At 45.7% G+C, this 22479-nt stretch overlaps 1 protein-coding gene across 2 annotated transcripts in view; it reads right to left on the bottom strand.

Annotated features, from left to right (window-relative positions):
• Positions 1-22479, bottom strand: part of LOC137095166 (neuron-specific calcium-binding protein hippocalcin) — a 75151-nt gene that overhangs the window by 7772 nt on the left and 44900 nt on the right. The gene's annotated exons all lie outside the window — the stretch shown is intronic.

Genomic DNA, 22479 nt, shown 5'->3' with positions numbered 1-22479 from the left:
GAAGCTCCAATTTTATTTCTTTGAATTAAATGTTGGTTTGCAATCCCAGGCTTGGGATTTTGCAGCAGGGTGGCTTCCTGTTATAATTTGCATTCATAGGACAAGCCACCTGTCAATAATAGTTAGGTTCCCTGGTCCTGCCCCTCTCTGGGTTTTTTGGAGGGAAGGGGCAATTTTTCAGTCAGTCTCAAAAAGGAAGTCAATGCAGAGGATGTACACAGACATCCTCCTGTGCAAAGGCTTTGTCTCTTAAGACTTTCCGGGGGACAACAGTTTTAAGAACCTCTACAGATTCCCAAAGGATTCCAGGGAAACAACTTTACAGCCCTGACGACTTCCGGAGGGAATAACAGCTCTGCTCATCTTCAGCTAAGTGACTACAGGCCTGTTGGTACGTCTGCTAGGTTCTGAGATGCAGTTCAGCCGATAGTGGACTCAAATCAGTCAGGTTTAGGTTCACAGCAGCCTGGGAGGAGCTAAAAGGGGGAATTTTTCTTTGAGCAAAGTTTTTGAAGATAGTGCTTGTTTCCTGTAAACAAGATTGCAAGAGCTAATAGACTGTTAAGCCTCATAAAGACTGCTTAATATGGGAAATTTTCCTAAAGGCTTCTTTTTGGGGCCCCTGCTTCCCGCTGGATGCAAGCCTAACATCCTCTTTTAAAAGCACCTCATTTTGGCTCCAGTGCCGACAGAACAAAGAGACCTCGTGGGCCATCCAGTTCAACTCCCTGCCAAGAAGCAGGAAAATTGTATTCAAAGCACCCCTGACAGATAGCCATCCAGCCTCTGTTTAAAAGCATCCAAGGAAGGAGCCTTCATGACACTCCAGGGCAGAGAGTTTCACTGCTGAACGGCTCTCACAGGAAGTTCTTCCTTGTGTTCAGATGGAATCTCCTTTCTTGTAGTTTGAAGCCATTGTTCCTTGTCCTAATCTCCATGGAAGCAGTAAACAAGCTCCCTGTGGCTTCCTCTCACATATTTATACATGGCTATCATATCTCCTCTCAGCCTTCTCTTCTTCAGGCTAAACATGCCCAGCTCCTTAAGCTACTCCTCATAGGGCTTGTTCTCCAGACCCTTGATAATTTTAGTCGCCCTCCTCTGGACACATTCCAGCTTGTCAATATCTCTCTTGAATTGTAGTGCCCAGAATTGGACACAATATTCCAGGTGTGGTCTAATCAAAGCAGAATAGAGGGGTAGGATTACTTCCCTGGATCTAGACACTATTGATGCAGGCCAAAATCCCATTGGCTTTTGTAGCTCCCGCATGACATTGTTGGCTCATATTTAACTTGTTGTCGATAGCACTTTGAGATTTGTCGTTTGCTGGGGGTTAAATGGAGAGCTCTAGTGCCTCCTCCCTAACTACAAATACTAGGACTTCCCATATAGGGTGCATCTACATTGTAGATTTAATGCAGTTTGACACCGGTTTAATTGCCACGGTTCAATGTTATGGGATTCTGGGAGTTGTAGTTTTACAAGGCTTTTGGTGTCTCACCAACTATAAATGCAATATCCCATAGTGCTGAACCATAGTGGTTAAAGTGGGGTCAAACTGCATTAATTCTACGGTGTAGATGCACCTTGAGCCTCTACTGGCAAGGTTTCCTCCTTTCATGTTAAGGTTCAGGAGGTTCCGAGAAAGGACTTCACATCTGTCTGCGTCTCCAATCTGAATCCAAACAGAGGAAAAAAAATGATTAAACAAAAGAAGCATTTGAAAAAAATACTCAGTGTGCAATTTCCCTGAGGATAGTGAGAATCAAATAATTAACATCCAATATGTTGAGGACGGGCTTCTCTGGGAGGAAAAACGAACTGTAGAAGCAGGTGGGAAATAGATTGCCTTTCTTTCTTTCTTTCTTTCTTTCTTTCATTCTTCCTTTCTTTTCTTCTCTCTCTCTCTCTCTCTCTCGCCTCCCTTCCTTCCTTCTCTCTCTTTCCTTTGTCCCTTCTTTCCCTCTCTCTCTTTTCTCTTTTTCTTTGTCTCCTTTCCTTCTTTCTTTCTTCCTCTTTCTTTCCTTCTCTCTCTTTCTCTCTCCCTCTCCCTTCTTTCCCCCTCTCTTGCTTTCCTTTGTTCCTTCCTCTTCTCTCTCTTATCTTCCTCTTTATCTCCTTTTTCTTTCTTTCCTTCTCTCTCTTTCTCTCTCTCTCCCTTCCTTCTCTCTCTCTCTTTCTTTGGTTCCTTCCTTCTCTCTCCCTTTTCCTCTCCTCTTTTTTTGTCTTTCTTTCTCTCCTTCTCTCTCTCTCTCTCTCTCTTTGGTTCCTTCCTTCTCTCTCTCTTTTCTCTTTCCTCTTTCTTTCTTTGTCTTTCTTTCCTTTCTCTCTCTCCCCCTTCCTTCTCTCTCTCTCTCTCTCTCTCTTTCTTTCTTTGGTTCCTTCCTTCTCTCTCTTTTTTCTTTCTATCCTCTTTCTTTCTTTCTTTCTTTCTTCCTTCCTGTCTTTCTCTTTCTTTCCTTCTCTCTCTCTCTTCCTTCCTACTCTCTTTTTCCTTTGTTCCTTTCTTCCCCCTCTCTCTTTTCTCTTTCTCTTTGTCTCCTCTTTCTTTCTTTCTTTCTTTCTTTCCTTCTCTCTTTCTCTCCCCCCTTCATTCTCTGTCTCTCTTTCCTTTGTTCCTTCCTTCCTTTCCTCTCTCTCTCTCCTCTCTCTCTCTCCTCTTTCCTTCCTTCCTTCTCTCTTTCTCTCTTTCTCTCGCTCTCTTCTTGGCATCCTTTGAAAATACCTACTTATAACCTCCATCCCTCACTTTGAAAAGTTTGAACACCATTTGTATGGTCTCACATAATCATCATCATCATCAACAACAACAGTAGTAAGATCAACAGCAGCAGCAGCAACGATGTGTTTACACCCCACTTTCCTCTCTTGAGTTTGGCCAGAAGGTGCTCACAATCTTAAAAACAACACAATATAATACAAATATTGAAATATAATTAAATGTACAAGGAAAGGAAATGCTGAAACTCTTGGCCCTAGGAACAGAGAAAGATAGATAGATAGATAGATAGATAGATAGAAAGAAAGAGGGAGGGAGGGAGGAGAGGGAGGGAGGGAAGGAAGGAAGGAAGGAAGGAAGAGGGAGGGAAGGAAGGGAGGGAAGGAAGGAAGGGAGGGAGGAAGGAAGGAAGGAAAAAGAAAGAAAGACAGGGAGGGAGGAAAGGGAGGGAGGGAGGGAGGGAGGGAAGAGGGAAGGAAGGAAAGAAGGAAGGAAGGAAGGAAGGAAGGAGAGGGAGAGAAGGAGGGAAGAAAGAAAGAAAGAAAGAGGAAGGGAGGGAAGGAAGGAAGACAGAAAGAAAGACAGACAGAAAGAAAGAAAGAAAGAAAGTAGAGGGATTCCATTTGGAAGAAATGTCCCAGAATCCCTGTCTATTGAGAGAGTTTTGCTTGCCAAGAGCTGCAGCTGATACAGAAAAATAATAATTGCCTGTGTTCCTTGCTCAGACACAGCAGATATACTCCCACACTCCCTAAAAATTCTTTCAGCAGTGGGTAAGCAAGAGAGATAAACCACAGCTCGGGGTCAGACATTCAACAAGATCAAATAGGCTGTGATGTTAGAAACAAAACAACCAATCAAAAGTTGCTTACGTGTTGTTTTTACCAGTTTGATTATAAAAACATTGTTAAGTGCACCACAAAAGGTGAATAGTTTTTGTTCTTGACCGGGGATAGTCAAAGGCTATTCATCTCATGTTGATCAACTTGAAATAAAAGCCTTGTTGAAAAACCTCATCGAAATCTCCTCTCCTCTCTGCTTCTGGGCCTGTCACCCTAAATTCCCAGTCTCTAACATTTTGAAGGATACACCCGTTGGCTGGAGGACAAGACATGGCCTTTAGAGGCCCAGAGCGGCGGCACCCATCTGGTGACAGCGGCTACTGGAGTGCGCTGAGAAAAGGGGCCCCAACTGACTGACCAGTGGCTCTGCTTGTCGCAGCCCCCGGGTGTATCCCGTCCGTCTCTGCCGAGAAAGAGGTTCAACAACGCTTGAAACAAGACTGCCCGACAGGTCGGAGGAAGGAGGAACGAGGCATTCCAGAGGCACCGGCGTGTGTGGGTTGTAAGGCCTTTGTTCCTGGGGGGAAAAGCTAGCTGGAGGGAGGCGGGGGGTGGGGGGTGGGGAAGGAACAGAAATCCCCCAAGACAGCCACTCTTGAGGGGTTCCCCCAAGACCGAGACAGGCATGCTCCCTGAAAAAAAAAGAAAAGAAAAAAAAGGAGAGAGAAACAAACAGAGAGGGGGAGGAACTGACCCCTTGGAAGTTTAAACAGTTTGCCGTGTCAGGGAACTGTAAAATTAAATTGTGTGTGTGTCTGTGTGTTGCAACACTGGATTGAGATTTGTGCATGTCTGAAGTGCTGTTTTGTGAAAAGGAAAGTGAGAAAAAGGAGTTGGATTCTTGTTATTTCAAATGGAAACCTGTTGTTCCAGTCCTCAGGAAAAGATAGGAATGTGTTTTATGGAATTATGTGCTAAGAAGAGAGCTTTGTGTAAGTTGGCAGATCACTTGGTATATGTATGTCTAAATGACACGGGACTGAGTTTGAAATTTGTGCATTCAAATGATGTAATGGATATTTTACAAGAGAAACTTAGACATGTTGAACTGAAAGGTATATATAGAATGTTAATTGTGTTTGAAGGATTCAAGAAAAAAGAAAGAAACAAAAATGCTGATTCAATAGGAATTGATTTATGTTCAAAATGCTGCCATTTGAAAAACTGTGTTTTTAAAATGTAAAAATGTGTGGGTAATGACAAAACAGGTGATCTTTAAAAGTTTGATGTTCTCTGTTCTGTGTGCAAATGCAAAAAAAAAAGAGGAACTGACCTTGAGAAGTTTGTGTGTATGCGTGTGTGTGTGTGAACAAGGTCTCTCTGTGTGTGAATGTGCAAAAAGCCTAACAATTAACAAGCATTGTATGCGTGAGAGAGAGTTTGGAAAGTGAATATTATGCTATGTGACATTTTCTGAAATGGTTAATATCCTAATGTGTTCTGTGTCTAAGAAAAATGAATTTTGCACTATGAATATGTATCTGAGATAACATGAAGAATTCGCCCACTTGGGTGCCAGGAATTGAAAAGGGAAAAAGACCCAAAACAAACTCGTCTGTGTTAAAAGGTTTAAAAAAGCAGGCTATTTAAAAACTTACATTGGTACCAGCCCAGGATGAGATCAAAGGGTGTCTATTGTTCTTGGAAAAGGGAAAAATGATTATGGAACGGATTGACTGTGTTTTTAAGAGTGTATTTTTAAAACCTGAGGTCTAAATTTCATTTTTGCTCAAGAATATGAAATAATTCTTATGGAGGACAGCTGCTTTACACAGCCAGAAGAAAAGATAACGAGGCAGCCTGCCCCAGACATTGTTTTCAAAGATGCTTCATTTTTACCACCCCCTCCTTCTTTCAAAGACTCTTATTAGATGTTAACTCTTTGCAGGTTGGGACATTTTTAAGGCTTGTGTCAAGAAGAGAAAAGTTACATCTGTGTGTGAGCAAAAGGTTAAAAAGTTCAGGTTGTCATAAGTTTTTCAGGCTGAATGGCCACGTTCCTGAAGCATTCTCTCCTGACAATTTGCCTGCACCAATGACAGGCATCCTCAGATGTTGAAAGTTTAAACTTTTTCTTTTGGCTATTTAGAGATGCACACACTAGGAACTGTGTGAGAGCTAATAATTTACAGAAAATAGGAATTGTGGAATTTATAAATGCATTTTCTTTTGAGGGATGATTCAACTTCCCTCCACAGAATTTACTTTTATGTGGATACAATAACCCTGGACATGAATCATAAAATCATAAAATCAAAGAGTTGGAGGAGACCTCATGGGCCATCCAGTCCAACCCCCTGCCAAGAAGCAGGAATATTGCATTCAGGTCACCCTTGACAGATGACCATCCAGCCTCTGTTATAGTTCTTAGCCCGAGGTGGCTATATTTCACAGCTTTTTTCAAACATAGGACAAAGTACCTCTACAGATTTTGTTATTTTGACCCAATCCCTCTACAAAGTTACTGAAGAAATTAATTCTGAAATGGGACATTAAACCAGAAAGACAGGGCAGTTTGCTCTGGAGTTGCCAGATTTAAAAGACAATGCCTTGCAAAGGGCCAAGAAGGTTTTTGCCAGATTTGAGAGACATTGCCAGCAAAAGGTTAAACTGTTTATTAAGTTGGAAAAAGCAGGTTGAAGTTGGAAAAAGCAAGTCGAAGATGGAATAAGCTACCAGTATAAAGGATTGCTTGCAGTAGATGGACAGAGGAACGTGAGATAAATCATGGAGAGGAACGTGAGATAAATCATGGGAAGAAAAACGTGGAGAATTGTTTAAAAGGATGGAGATCGGTCGAGAGGACTTCGAAGTGAGAGATTGTGGAGGCCCGTCAATGAATGGAGTGAAAGCTATCAACGGAAACTGACGACAGATGGGTAATCAATATCCCCCTCCCCCTTTTCTCTCACTATCTTTCTATTTGTCTCTTTCAGCTCTTGAGCTCCTGGTATGAGACCCGGATCCTAAATTGGATATCCAAAAGGCACCACAGCCAGCTGGGAAGCCTAATGGGAGTCCAAAATACAAGAGCTGAGCCTATCCAAAGCACCACCTGCTGGATAGGACAAACTAAAGACGTGAGATATGGTGACTTTATTTTACAGACTTTCTTTACACAGAGACTGACTTTAGAGACTAGAGACTGCTGGATATAAAGACTTGTTGGACATAGAGACTTTCTTCATTTTACCTGGAATTTAATAGACTCATTTCTTCAATCAAGAAGGGGAACACATCCCCAGTTTGACTCAGATTGCCTTTATGCAAGAGACTAAAAAGACATAAAGATTGGATACATATGTGTGCGGCCACGTTTGGTCCTGATAATGAAAACCGGATTTGACATATATCCATGGCCACATTTGGGCTAGACAGCAAAAACTGGAATTGATCAAATTTTACTAAAGAGTATATCCTTTTTAAGTTGAATGATTTCTATTGCTGAATCGTTAAAGTGGTTATTGTTACAATTTAGTTCTGATTGCTAGCTTGATAAGCTTTCATTTGTTTATACTATTTCAATCAAGTGTTTACAACTGTGTTTTAGAAAGAGACAGAGATGATGTCATTCACAGCCTGATGCCACACCCCATTACAACACAATGAGAGAAGGATACCCTCCACCAATTGGTAAATTCCATTGCAAAAAGATTGCAAGCACAGGTCTGTTGGGTATGGCACATTTCAAACAGCTCACTTCTAAACACCATAACCATACAACAGACAACTGATCAGACAGATGATCCCAGTTAATTCAATTTAAAAAAAGGGAGGTCTTCACCCCCTTTACACCTTTATGCACCTTTATACGCCCTTGTGAACCACTTAGCTCAGCCCAAACCTCACTGACAGAAAAGACATCTCACTATGACCGTGCCCCATGTCCAATTGGGACAATACCATAGATGAAGGAAACGCTGAGCAGCATTCCGTGGTCACAGATACTAAAAGACAAGGGAGTTATGGATGGATGGGAATTTCTCAAGAGTGAAATACTCAAGGCGCAATTGCAAACCGTGCCAACAAAGAGAAAAAATAGGACAAGTGCAAAGAAGCCAGAATGAATGTCCAAAGAACTTCTAACTGTGCTAAGACACAAAAGAGACATGCACAAGAAGTGGAAAAAGGGAGGAATCACCAAAGAAGAATTCAAACAAATAGCCAACACCTGTAGGGAAAAGGTCCGCAAGGCTAAAGCAAAAAATGAGCTCAGACTTGCCAGGGACATTAAAAACAATAAAAAGGGCTTCTATTCTTATGTCAGTAGAAAAAGGAAAAACAAGGAGGCGATAGGACCTCTTCGAGGAGAAGATGGGGCAATGCTGACAGGGGATAGGGAAAAGGCAGAACTACTTAATGCCTTCTTTGCCTCGGTCTTCTCACAAAAAGAGAGTCTTCAACCTCAGCAAGATGGAGTGGATGAGGGATTGGAGGACATCCAACTCCAAATTGGGAAAGAAGTCGTCCAGGAATACCTGGCCGCTCTTAATGAGTTCAAGTCCCCAGGGCCAGATCAACTACACCCCAGAGTATTGAAGGAACTAGGAGAAGTCATTTCGGAACCATTGGCAACCATCTTTGAGAGTTCTTGGAGAACGGGAGAAGTTCCAGCAGATTGGAGGAGGGCCAATGTGGTCCCAATCTTCAAGAAGGGAAAAAAGCATGACCCAAACAACTACCGTCTGGTCAGCCTCACATCGATACCGGGCAGGATTCTGGAAAAGATTGTTAAGGAAGCAGTCTGCAAACACTTAGAAACAAATGCAGTCATCGCTAATAGTCAACATGGATTTATCAAAAACAAGTCATGCCAGACTAATCTGATCTCTTTCTTCGATAGAGCTACAAGCTGGGTAGATGCGGAGAATGCCGTGGATGTAGCGTACCTGGATTTCAGTAAGGCCTTCGACAAGGTCCCCCATGACCTTCTGGCAAGGAAACTAGTCCAATGTGGGCTAGGCAAAACTACGGTGAGGTGGATCTGTAATTGGTTAAGTGGACGAACACAGAGAGTGCTCACTAATGCTTCCTCTTCATCTTGGAAAGAAGTGACAAGTGGAGTGCCACAGGGTTCCGTCCTGGGCCCGGTCCTGTTCAAAATCTTTATTAATGACTTAGATGAAGGGCTAGAAGGCATGATCATCAAGTTTGCAGATGACACCAAATCGGGAGGGATAGCCAATAGCCCAGAGAACAGGAGCAGAATTCAAAACGATCTTGACAGATTAGAGAGATGGGCCAAAACTAACAAAATGAAGTTCAACAGTGACAAATGCAAGATACTCCACATTGGCAGAAAAAATGAAATGCAAAGATACAGAATGGGTGACGCCTGGCTCGAGAGCAGTACATGTGAAAAAGATCTTGGAGTCCTCGTGGACAACAAGTTAAACATGAGCCAACAATGTGATGTGGCAGCAAAAAAAGCCAATGGGATTTTGGCCTGCATCAATAGGAGCATAGTGTCTAGATCTAAGGAAGTAATGCTACCCCTCTATTCTGCTTTGGTTAGACCACATCTGGAATATTGTGTCCAATTCTGGGCACCACAATTCAAGAGAGATATTGACAAGCTGGAATGTGTCCAGAGGAGGGCGACTAAAATGATCAAGGGTCTGGAGAGCAAGCCCTATGAGGAGCGGCTTAGGGAACTGGGAATGTTTAGCCTGAAGAAGAGAAGGCTGAGAGGAGATATGATAGCCATGTATAAATATGTGAGAGGAAGTCACGGGGAGGAGGGAGCAAGCTTGTTTTCTGCTTCCTTGGAGACTAGGACGCGGAACAATGGCTTCAAACTACAAGAGAGGAGATTCCATCTGAATATTAGGAAGAACTTCCTGACTGTGAGAGCCGTTCAGCAGTGGAACTCTCTGCCCCGGAGTGTGGTGGAGGCTCCTTCTTTGGAAGCTTTTAAGCAGAGGCTGGATGGCCATTTGTCAGGGGTGATTTGAATGCAATATTCCTGCTTCTTGGCAGGGGGTTGGACTGGATGGCCCATGAGGTCTCTTCCAACTCTTTGATTCTATGATTCTATGTGACATCACTGTACTCCTGTCAGATATACAGGACACAGACCTATACCACTAAACAGAATTTGACATGTGCAGATGATTCCGCATTGCATTGCAACATGCATATAAAGACACTGGCAAGAATGGGCCAGGACTCTACTGGATTTACAGAAGTTGGGCAAAAAGGAAAGATACTGCCCCAGTCTGAAATGGCACATATACAACTTAATCCCTGATTTCTTCCAGATTGAGAGTTTTTGATTCAACAGCCACTTGAGACATAAGACAAAACAGTTCGGATGGGCCAGAGTTCAAGGGGCACACAGTGACACATAACAATATGACACTGACAATGCATACTTCACTGGATCACAAAAAAAAAAAAATGGTGCAATCTCGTTCCCATATATTAAAATAACAAACTGGCACATTTCAGCACAACTAGAGAAATTGACAAACTATATGATAAAAGACACCCAGATGCAACACAGATTGACAATAGACCACCTAAACAGAGAAGGAGGTCTATGCATTTTGTTGCAAAATGAAAAGATGTTTCCAAGATATACACATCATGGCTTCCAGACTTAAAATGGTTAAAGGCTTGGTCATGTCTGAAATTGTAATTGTCATAATGCTATTGATATTCTTGTGCTGTTTTACTTTGATGAAAAGAAGGCTTGATAACTCAAAGCCTTATAGATTCAATAAGTGCTAAAAATATGATGTCCCTGCATATAACCCTATACATGCGAATGTCGACACTGCCAGGCTCACATGAAAAAATAAAACAAAGATATAGTGTCAGAGATCACATGACAAAGACAATAAATGATTGCAGTGCTTGCTTCAAAGGCTTCGCTTAGCAACAAGAAGAGGAAGGAATATAGGAACATGATTAAGAAAAATAAATTTCTAATTATTACAAGTCCCAGAATCCCTGTCTATTGAGAGAGTTTTGCTTGCCAAGAGCTGCAGCTGATAGAGAAAAAAATAATTGCCTGTGTTCCTTGCTCAGACACAGCAGATATACTCCCACACTCCCTAAAAATTCTTTCAGCAGTGGGTAAGCAAGAGAGATAAGCCGCAGCTCGGGGTCAGACATTCAACAAGATCAAATAGGCTGTGATGTTAGAAACAGAACAACCAATCAAAAGTTGCTTACGTGTTGTTTTTACCAGTTTGATTATAAAAACATTGTTAAGTGCGCCACAAAAGGTGAATAGTTTTTGTTCTTGACCGGGGATGGTCAAAGGCTATTCATCTCATGTTGATCAACTTGAAATAAAAGCCTTGTTGAAAAACCTCATCGAAATCTCCTCTCCTCTCTGCTTCTGGGCCTGTCACCCTAAATTCCCAGTCTCTAACAATTTGACACTATAGTAAGGGCTGCAGCAACTGCAGGGGGCAATACAGAGCCAGGCAAGAAACCGGGAAAGATTTTGCTGCATGCAAGAAAACCCAGCATCCCTTTTTCAGGCAATGAGGAACGAAAGGGAGGTTGTGCTGTCGCACGCTGGGCCTGTGCATGAGACTATAGACAGGACACAAATTCTGTCTGCCCAATGGGATGCCGGGGCTGCCTCAGATTAAAGGCCTTTGGATTTCCTTAAAACACAGTCTCTAGAATATTTAAAGGTTCAACAAAGTTCTTTATTAATTAAAACAAACAGGTACTTTAAGGCTTTCTTAACAGTCTATTGGCTCTTTCAATCTTGTCCACAGTGAACAGGCACTATCTTCTTAACTGTAACTAATGGGGAAATCCTTAACTTCTAATCTGGGCAGTCTGTCTTTGCCTCTGTTGGCGTGGAACCCCTACACCTGGTACCAACTGCTTCTGGTTTCGTGAGAGACCCTTACCAAGCAGAGCTTTGTAGACTTCCAGGGGGAAAGGAGTTCAGGTTTCTGTGATGGCTGGCTGAGGTCCCTCAGTGAAGGAGCTGTAAGGTTGTATGATCCTCAGCCAAGCTGTGGGCTGTATAACCCGGCCAAGCTGTAGAAGATCAAGCTTTCTACAGGAGCTCTTGGTATTATGTCCTGCATGGAAAGCTTCTCTGTGTGGACTGAACTCAAAATGGCTCCTATTCCCTCCAAAAACCCAAACCCAGGGAACCTAACTATAATTGACAGGTGGCTTGCCCTATGATTGCAGCCAAAAGAAGCCACCTATCTGCAGAGTCCCTGAAACTTAGGACTACAACAAACATTCAGTGCAAAGGAAACAAAATTGGAGCTCCTGGTACAGCTGTACCTGCACATTCCTGGCCTAGATTTCTCAATGATAAGAAATCTAGACTATAATAATGACAAATCTAATTCGGCAATGAACAATTACCCATTCAATAATAGCACAATATCACAAATTTGTCTGTGTAACACAGAAACATTGCCATTTTGGCACACTCTTAGTTTTACCACACCTTACCAATCCATCTGGACTTGGCAAGGTCTCTGTAACTTTGGCCAAAGGCCACTTGAAATGGGGTAAGGATTTGTCTTTAACTAACACAATATCCCCAACTTGTAGGTTGGGCTTAGAGTCTTTCCACTTCCTGCAACTCTGGAGCTGAGCCAGGTACTCTGCCTTCCAGCGTCTCCAAAACTGATTGGCAAGAGTTTGAGTTTGTTTCCAGAGTGCTTTGTAAGATACTTCGGGGACAGGGTACATAATTTTCTGCCATTCAGAAGACCTTTGAGTCAAAATGGAAGCAGGAGTGAGAAGCTGTGGAATGTCTGAGTCTGTGGTGATGGGCACCAATGGGTGGCTATTTACAATCTGCCATCAAAGTGATCAAAACATCATGAATCAAATTCTTACACTCTAAAAAACATAGCATTTAAAATCTTTTTACACAAACCAATCATACATTCCCACACACACCCCTCCGATGTGAGACGCATGCGGTACATTAAACAACCATGTAGCCTTTTCTGCATTCAAAAGAGCTGAAGTATCCATACATTCAGTCACCTTGATGTGAATGGCTCGGTTAACTAAACAAGTGAAGATAACTGAAAAGAAATGCCTAGTCTCTTTCCTAATTATCTGAGCTAATTGGATGGCTAGCACAGCTGCACAGAGTTCTAACCTAGGGACAGTAGCGTTAGAGGGCGCAACCTTGGCCTTGGCCATGACAAAACCTAAAGTGCAAGAACCAGAATCCTTTTGCCTGGCATAAGCCACAGCTGCAATAGCTTTCTCCGAGGCGTTGCAAAAGACATGGAGTTCGGTGTGCGAGCCTTGCAAAGGGCTCCTGGCCATGAATTAGCACGGGATGCTCAACTGGTGTAAATCTTGAGCCTGGATGGCCCAAGCGGTCCAAGAGTTTTTAATGGACTGAGGAACTTCCTGATCCCAGTCCAGTTTGCTTTCAATGACCTCTCGAAAGAGGAGCTTGGCTGTTATCATGACCATGTCCATTCCCAATGGGTCAAAAACACCATTAACTGCCGATAACATCTGCCTCTTGGTGTTCATGCAGGTGAACTTTGTGGCCCTGACTGACAAGGGGTCCAGATGGGTGCCCCAAAGCAAGCCTAAGCTGGACTGGGCGCTCGCATCCTGGAACAATTCCAATACGTTGTCTTGTAACAAATCCTCAGTCAGGAAGGTTCTTAAAATGTCAGTGCTGTTAGAGTTGATCTTGTGCAGCCTAACATTGGCCTTTTTTAAACAAGGATTGGACATCCTTCACTATACTAACTGCAGACTGTGTGGTGTCAAACGACGCAAGCAAGTCATCTACATAAAAATTCTGATTAATAACTTGGGTGACCCGAGGGTCAAACGAATGTCCAAATATTTCCGCAGTCTTTTGCAGGCAATAGTTGACCACCACAGGAGATGGTGTTTCCAAACACATGGACCCGCATCTGGAAAGCCTTCAAAGCCGTCAGAGCCTGAGGGTCTTCAAACCATAAAAACTTTAAATAATTTCTATGCTCCTGTGTGACCAGGGATGCATAAAACATTTTGAAGATGTCAGCGATGACAGCATACTTGGATTCCCTGAACCTAAGGATGACTCCGATAAGGCTGTTCAGAAGGCCTGGTCCCTTCAGGAGCATGTCATTCAGTGAAATGTCCTTACATTTGGCGTTGGCGTCAAACACGATGCGCACCTTTTCTGGCTTCTGTGGGTGAGTGACCTTATGGAAAGGAAGAAACCAAGGCTCTTCTTCGTCTGAGCCTGTTCTGGATGGCTCAGCATACCTTGCTGTAAACATGTCCATAAACTGAACGATTGGTCTTGCAATCACACTGCATCTTGCGTCTCAAAGACTGCAGTCTCTTCTCTGCTACCTGTCTGTTGGGAGGCAGGGTAGGTCGGTCTGATTTGAAGGGCAAAGGGGTGATCCAATTCCCTTCCTCACTGAGAGTGACCTCGGAGTTCATGATGTTCAGGAATGCTTGCTCATCTCGGGAGAGCTCTGTGATCTCGTCATCCCGGGATACGTCGAAGATGGATAAGAACTCAGACAAAACTTCTTGGCAGCAAACAGCAATGTGGCTGAGGCAACTTTGCATAAGGGTGACTCTGCCACAGCTGAGAGTGTTTGGCTGATCTGGACACAGAGAAGACGGAGGATGCATTCTGTCAACACATACAGATCCCTGTATGGTACATCCTAAAGGAGTCTTCTGTGCCAAAGGTGCACCAGGAGGACCTCTTTTCTCAGCCCGGATGCTAGACTATGTCAATGCCCAGCTCAAAGGGTGGAATGAGGTCCTGTAGTCCTTTCAGGTGATGATGGCTTGCATCATCTCTCTGGTAGCAATCTTATTGCGTGGGATGGACGTACACTCAATAAGGCCAGGTAACTCAAAACGAATATCTTTACCACATGGCGAAATGATAAATCCAGATGCAATGCGGCCCTGTCTCACCTGTTTGCCTGCACAAGTAGAAATACAATAGTCAATAGTGTCAGGATCCAGTTTCCGGAGCCCAGAATGTGGCGCCGAAAACTAGACTCCTGAAGCTTTGCCCTGATAAGGACCCTGCAGCTGGTGGCCTTGAAGGGAGGCAGTTGTCTGGTGGCGGGAAGCTTTTGCACGGGGTTTTGGGTTTGGCGGGAGTCTTGTTTTCGAACAAATGGGAGTGTATATAAAGGATTGCCTGCTGCGACCAGGCAATCCCGGCTTTTCTGTGTCTGAGTATCTGATAGTAAAGTTCTTTGTTTGATTACGATGGAAGTCTCGTGTCATCATTGAGCCCAGCTGTCGTGAGCTGACATTAAGCTGGGATCCCTCGCACCATCCTGCAGCAGCGGTGAGGTGCTATGATGGATGAGGGGGGCGAATCCCCCCTGGAGGAGGAAGAAGACACCGTCCTTGGAGCAATGGGAGGAAAACCAACCTCGCTTTTCGGCGAGGCTGAGGTGGAGCTCGAAAGAGTGGCGGCGCTCGCCTCCTCAACAGCATATGCTAACCCTATTGGGGTCACCCAAAGGCGAACGAGAGAGGTCGCAGGAAGAGGCAGCAGCGAGATAGACTTCACCTCCCCCCAAAGGTATGGCTACTTGGAGGAGAGGGTGGCTGCCATGGAAACCACATTAGCCATGATGTCAAGGCTGATGGATCGCCTGCCCCCCCTTCTGGAGGAACCCCAGCCCCGCGCAAAGTCACCGTGGGAGGTGAGCGCGGGGAGCAGCCAGATCCTGGGGGCGAGACGCAGGACCCAGGCAGCCCCGAATGATGGAGGAGAGGGAATACCACAGGGAGCTGCGACGACCCCGCAAACCCTTCCTGTAGCGGTCCCAGCCGGGGCAGGACGTGGCACGGGGCAACCCGGAGCGTTGTTTGGGCAACCAGTGGCCCCGGGAGGAATAGCACATGTAGGCGGCCGAGGTGTGCAGCTCTAACCCCCACAGCAGAGGAGAGAGGATCTGCGTGCCGAGTTCGGAGGGAGATCCAAAGACCTCAACTTTTTCCTGACGATAGTGAGAGTATACTTGGAGGACAACGCGCACGCTTTCAGGTCGGAGGCTAGCCAAGTGAGAGCCGTGGGAGCAGCGCTGAGGGGAGGCGCAGCAAGCTGGTACGTTCAACTCCACACCCGGCGCGACCCATGCATGGGGTCAGCGAGGGTGTTCTTATCTGCACTGGAGGCGCGCTTTCGGGACCCCCTCGAGCACGTCAAGGCAAGAGATAGGCTGAAAACGATCACTCAAGGCCAGAGAAGTGTATCGGAGTTCACCGAGGAGTTCCAGTTGCTTGCTGAAAGGGTCCCAGAGTTGTCGGCCCAGACAAAAGTAGAAATCTTCAAAGAGGGCTTGAGGAAGGAACTGCTGGCCTGGGCGCTTCACCGCGACGACCCGGGAACGATCCAAGGGTGGATCCAACTAGCCGGGCGTGTTGAGACAACATTGGCCCAAATTAAGAGGCATCGAGGAGCGGCGGCGCAGACCGTACGGCCTAGGATGGAGAGCCGGAAGCCTGGAGGGGAGCCGCCCAGGAAAGAGCCTGCGAGCGGAGAGAGAAGCCAGCAAAACGGGTGCTTTATTTGCGGCCATTTGGGCCACAAAGCATCCGGGTGTTGGCAGAGAAAGGGGGAGATCCCCCGCGGCCCAAAACGAAAGCTGCTGCCAGAAAGAAAGCGGAGGAATGTTTCCCCCTGGAGGCCCCAATGGGATCCTTGGTGAGTCACAACCCTGGAATGTTAGTCTTCCCCATCAGGCTAGAGGTGATGGGTAAATGGACCAGCTGTAAAGCCTTTGTAGACTGCGGGTGCTCCAGGAACATAATGACTCCTGAACTAGCAGAGGAACTGGAATGCGAGAAGATAACTTTGCAGATCCCCATAGCTTTCACCCAATTAGACAGGTCGATGGCATCAGGTGCCCCGGCAAGGTTTGAAGTTAGGGGAGTGAAGTGCAAAGTGGGCGACTGGGAGGGTGAGATAACATTTGTTGTCTCCCAATTAGCAACATACAACGTAATCCTGGGCATGCCATGGCTACGAGGAGCAAACCCTTGTATAGATTGGGAGGAGATGAGCCTGAGATTCCCAAAGACACCAACGGGAATGGGTGGCCGAGGTGAGGAAAGCAAGCCAAGGGATTGGGTGCAGGACATCCCCCCCCCCCCATACCGGGACTTTGCTGATGGTTTTGATGAGAAGGAAGCTGACAGACTACCTCCCAAAAGGAGGGTTGAGGTGAAAATTGAACTGCACAAGGACGCTACACTCCCTAAAGCCAAAATCTACCCAATGTCGGCTAGGGAGATGGGCGAATTGAAACAGTACATAGACAAAAACCTTACGCGGGGGTTCATTGAGCCTTCCGATTCCCCCCTCGGGCCCCCCGTGCTATTTAGATGGAAAAAGGACGGTTCGCTACGGCTGTGTATAGATTACAGGGGGCTAAACGCCGTGAGCACAACCACCTGTTACCCTCTACCCCTAACCAAGGACTTGCTGTCGGAGGGGAGGGTGTTCACGAAACTGGACCTGGTCGAGGCTTACCACAAACTCAGGGTGAAGCCAGAAGACAGGTGGAAAACTGCATTTAGTTGTGTGTTGGGATTATTCAATATTCCGTGTGTCCTTACGGACTAAAAGAAGGGGGAGGGGCATTCATGCAAATGATCAACGAAGTGTTACACCCATTGTTATACCATGGGGTCTTTTGTTTTATTGATGATGTAATCATTTTTAGTAAAAATGAAGCAGACCATATCCAATTGGTAAGGGAAGTGCTCCAAAGGCTAAGGGAGGCTAAATTGTTCGCCAAACTAGCCAAATATGAATTTAATAAGAAGCAAATTGACTTCTTGGGGTATAGGGTCTCCCACAGAGGTATTGCTATGGACCCCACGAAGGTGGAGGACGTGAAGGTATGGGAGCCCCCAACCACACACAAGCAGCTACAGTCATTCTTGGGGTTCGCAAACTTTTACTGGTCATTCATAAAAGGTTTTGCCCAGCTCACGTTGCCACTCACAGAACTGCTGAAAACAAAAGGGAGGGGAGAGACGGCTAAAACACGATCCCCGGGGGCTAAGCTAGTGTGGTCAGAGGAGTGTCAGGATGCCTTTGAAAAGCTGAAGTGCAGATTCACAGAGGAACCATTTTTAATTCACCCAGATACGGCCAAGCAGTTTGTGCTTCATTGCGACGCCTCCAATTGGGCATACGGGACAGCGCTTATGCAAAGAGATTCTGAAGGAACCTTGAAACCTTGTGGGTTCCTATCCAAAAAATTTACTGAGACAGAACGCAATTGGCCGATTTGGGAAAAGGAAGTGCTTGCAATAATGAAGGCACTAGAATGTTGGAGGCACCTGTTAGAAGGGAGCAGAGTCCCATTCGAGGTGTGGACTGACCATAGAAACCTACAGTACCTAACATCTCCCCGCAAATTGTCAGCTAAACAAATTCGGTGGGCTCAGTTCTTCTCCCGTTTCCAGTTTGAATTAAAATTCCACAAAAGTAAAGTGAACGTGGTTGCAGACACGCTCTCTCGTATGCCTAAACAGGAGGGGAAAGAAGAGCGGGTGCTCGAGAGCCTCATATCAGTGCAGCGAGGGGGGATGGCGGTAGTGACCAGGGCACAAGCAGAGCGCAGCAAAGAGCTTGTTGGAGTAGGAGGAGGGGGAGAGAGTTGGGAGGACGAACTGAAGCAAGCATACAAGGAAGACAAATGGTTCCAGGAGAATAAGGAAAAGGTGGAGTGGAATGGCGGATTGGGGTTCATGAACAGAAAACCATACATTCCCAAAGTCTTGCGGGAGGAGATGATGATGAGGTGTCATGACAATAAAAGTGCGGGTCATTTTGGGTCACTAAAACTACCAAACTACTGGCAAGGCAATGTTGGTGGCCAAGAATGAGAGGTGACATCAAATTATATGTTTCAAAATGTCACACTTGTGCTAGAAACAAAATTCCCACAACGAAGCCCTCAGGCCTGTTACAAAAGGTGGCTGACCCCACGAGACCGTGGAGCTCGATTGCCTTCGACTTTGTTGGGGAACTTCCTCACAGCAAGGGCCAACGGTACGTCTGGACGGTCCTTGACCTATTCTCCAAGTAGGCACATTTTGTTGCGCTCCCTAAACTCCCCTCAGCAGAGAGACTAGCAGAGTTGTTTATAAAACACATTTACCGTCTTCATGGGTGTCCAGACCAAGTCATCAGTGACAGAGGGGTTCAGTTCACTGCGAAATTCTGGAAGGGGGTGGAACGCACTCAGCAAACTTTGGGGACGTTCCTTAGATCATACACCAACCAACGTCAGTCGGACTGGGTGGACCTTCTCCCTTATGCAGAATTGGCGTACAACGCGGCCCCGCACTCCACAACCGGGGAGTCCCCATTCAAAGTGGTTTACGGCCAAGAGGTTCCCCCCTTCCAAAGTTGCCGGGATGGGAGGAAGGAGAGCAAAGGAGGGAGGAAGATTGGGCAGACAGGATGAGGGCCAGCTGGGAAGGGGTGGTTACATCACTGCGGGAAGCCCAAAAGAAACACAAACTATTCGCCGATTGTAAACGGAGGGGGACAAGTTAGAGAAGGGCGAGTTAGTCTGGCTGTCAGCAAAAAAATCAGGTTGGACGCGCCGTCTAGAAAACTCACCCCACGTTACTTGGGTCCGTTCAGAATTTTGAACAAAATAAATGATGTCACGTATAAGTTGAAGCTACCCAAGAGTTTGGGGAAAGTCCACCCCGTGTTCCACTGTGGGTTACTCAAAAAATATCAAGGCCCTCTCGACCCAGAAAGCATATAGAGATATTTCCTGTTTCCATTTCAGGAGGAAGAAGAGGGGAGGACGTCATGTCAGGATCCAGTTTCTGGAGCCCAGAATTTGGCGCCGAAAACTAGACTCCTGACGCTTCGCCCTGATAAGGACCCTGCAGCTGGTGGCCTTGAAGGGAGGCAGTTGTCTGGTGGCGGGAAGCTTTTGCGCGGGGTTTTGGGTTTGGCGGGAGTCTTGTTTTCGAACAAGTGGGAGTGTATATAAGGGATTGCCTGCTGCGACCAGGCAATCCCGGCTTTTCTGTGTCTGAGTATCTGATAGTAAAGTTCTTTGTTTGATTACGATGGATGTCTCGTGTCATCATTGAGCCCAGCTGTCGTGAACTGACACAATAGTCTTTGCCTGTCCCTTAAAGATTTTGAAGAAGTCAGGGGTGGCCAGGGAACCGTCGCTTTGGTTGTCAAGGGCCACATACATTTTCTTCTTCATCCAAGGCTTGTTGGCAGGAAAGACCTTTGCCAAACAAATGGGATGGCAAATCCTGGTTTTCTTTGGGTTGCCGCACAGCTGTGTGCAGGCCACAGAGGGTGCCTCAGTGCCTGATGAAGCCCCAGACGAAACTTCTGGGGAGTGTTGACTGATGGCTTCGCTTTTGACCTTGGAGGGCACGAAATCCTTGTCATGCATAGCTGAGCAATGCTTTTCGGGTTGGCACACCTCGCACTTTATCTTTTCTTTGCATGATTTTGACTGATGGGGAATTGCACCACAGCACCTGAAGCAGATCCAGGACTTCTTGAGGATCTCAACCTTGTCTGCGTGAAGTTTCTTGGCAAACTCCCTGCAGTCGGCCAAACTGTGGGGTTTTGCATGCAGTGAACACAAAACATCCTTAAGCGTCGTCTTGGCATCAGCTGGAGATAAGTTGGTCTCCGTGGACTTAACGCCGATGTTTCTCTTAGCACCACTGTCCTTTGCAGATTTCTTAGGATCTTTGATGGGCCTGTCTGTCCTTGGAGTCCCATAAAGAGTTGGAAATCCTGTCTGTGGGTCGTTGAGTTGCATGGTGGCATTTGTAACAAAATCCACAAGATGGGTGAACAGTGGGTAGACCTGATGATTGGCCTGCTTGAATCTGAAGACTTCTCTGCCCCACTCTTCTTGCAAGGAGAACGGCAGTTTCTGAGTGATGGCAGTTTGGGACAAGTGTTGGTCCAGGCAGGCAAACCCTGGAAGCTGTGGGTTTCCCTTGGCTGACTGGAGCTCAATCAATAAGTCTGACAGGTCCCAAAGCTGTTTAAAGTCCTTAGGTTTAAGCACTGGGAACTTATGAAGTTTGTCCATCAGCGAGGCTTTGCTTTGGGTGCTTGACCCGTAGCGCTGGTCAAGTCTCGTCCATGCAGTGTCCAATGCTCTGTCTGGTTGGTCGATGAGAGCTGAGAAAATTATTTTCACCTGCTGAGCTAATACTGGACCGAGCCAGGCGATCATAAGAGTCAATTGTTCCTCAGAGGTGAGTCTTAAACTCTGAATGGCTCGCTGAAAAGTCTTTTTCCAAAGGAGGAAATCTTCTGCCCAGTCAGAGAATTTTTCCACACCTTTGTCCCTCAAATCCTTCTTTGGGTTCCTGAACAAAGACTCAAACTGTGACTGAGGAGTTTGCAGAAACGGAAGGGGTGTTTGGTCAGGGGTAAAGGTGAAGTTCTTCTGAAATCTAGAAGGTCCATTCCAGGGGACACCTGTGGCCTCAGGAATGGGCAAAACCCTGGTTTCCGGACTGGGCTTTGGTGCCTGAGTTGGTGGCTGTGGGCTCCTGGCCCTGAATTGCTCGGCCTGCCTGCGTGGTACGATGTCACTGTCTGCATGCACCAGCTTGCTGTCTTGGAAACTAATGTGGGCTGGAAGAAGAGGCGTGGTTGGAGGGGTTGGCAAAAGGTTGACATTTTCTTGAGACAACTCTCCTTGCAGCACCTTCGCCAGGATGTTGGCACGGACCCTTTTCTGTGCTGCCTCCTGTTGGATGCGTGACAACTTCAATTTCGCCTCTAACCTGGTTTGAGCCCGTTCAAAGTCCAGGTCTAAATCTGCAGCTGCTGCCTCAGCTTCAGCCTCAAGTATTTTTTCTTGTAGTTCCAGATGCCTTGCTTCCTTGGCGTACAAGGCGCTCATTAATGAGGAGCTGCTTCTAGAGATGGACAATCCCGACGCTGAGTCACATCTGCTGCTGTGCTTCTTGCTGGCATGGCTATGTTTGCTATGGGAAGATGCACTTGCCTGACTGTCCTTTGCACTTGAAGCCTTTGGGGAATGCTTAAGGAGCTCAGGGATCACACTATCAGCGGGTGAAGCTTGACTTTCTTTGTCCCTTCTGGAGGAGGGACCAAAGTCGGCTGCACGAAACAAATGAGCATAGCTAACTTCCCTACACCTAACACTGTTCAAAAACTGAATTGCCCTAGAATCTGCATCCTGGCTGTTAATTTTACTAAGCAACTGAGTGACGTCATCAACTAAGCCTCTCCACTTATTAATCAAAACCTTAAGATCTGTTCTGATGTCCTGAGATTTCTCTAAATCCTCAGAATGATGTAACTGGCTGTCGAGGTGTACAATAGAAAGCCATACCATACGCTTTCAAGCCTATCTGTAAGCAGAGATTCCTCCTGCAGAAGCACATCTAAGGCTTTCTGGGATGGGCGCCGGGAATTCTGGGAACGGAGGCTATAGGCTTTACCTTCTGACTTTGGGGAACTCAAGGTGTGAGCCATGACAGCAAATTGCCAAAACAGTATAGCAATACAGGTAAACTGACAAGTAAAGCAGTATATCAATAACCAACAGTCAATAGAACACACAATATGAAAATGCAATCATAAGCACAAAGAGCAGGCGATAAAGCAGTCAGTGCATCAATGCAAATACTACAAACAGGGCAAGCAATATAACAATGCAATTTTAATAGGATGCAGCAAACAGTATATAAATGCAATTACAACAACAAATAGAGCAAGCAAATATCAAGGCCATTTTTAGCACACTCAAAACTTATCACTTTAAGGCAGAATAGACACAGAAGACACAATAATTCAAATGCACATTCAACTCTTGCTGTAAGGCTGCAAAAAGCCAAAGGTGATTGCAAAAGGCTCCTTTCCAGGAACCTGAGAATGCAAAGCTGTAGCAGGGATTCCTTCAA

The sequence above is a fragment of the Anolis sagrei genome, chromosome Y (assembly GCF_037176765.1).
Source record: "Anolis sagrei isolate rAnoSag1 chromosome Y, rAnoSag1.mat, whole genome shotgun sequence".
Lineage (NCBI taxonomy): Eukaryota > Metazoa > Chordata > Lepidosauria > Squamata > Dactyloidae > Anolis > Anolis sagrei.
Note: the sequence above shows the minus strand (reverse complement) of the source record. Positions and strands in the feature narration are given on the sequence as shown.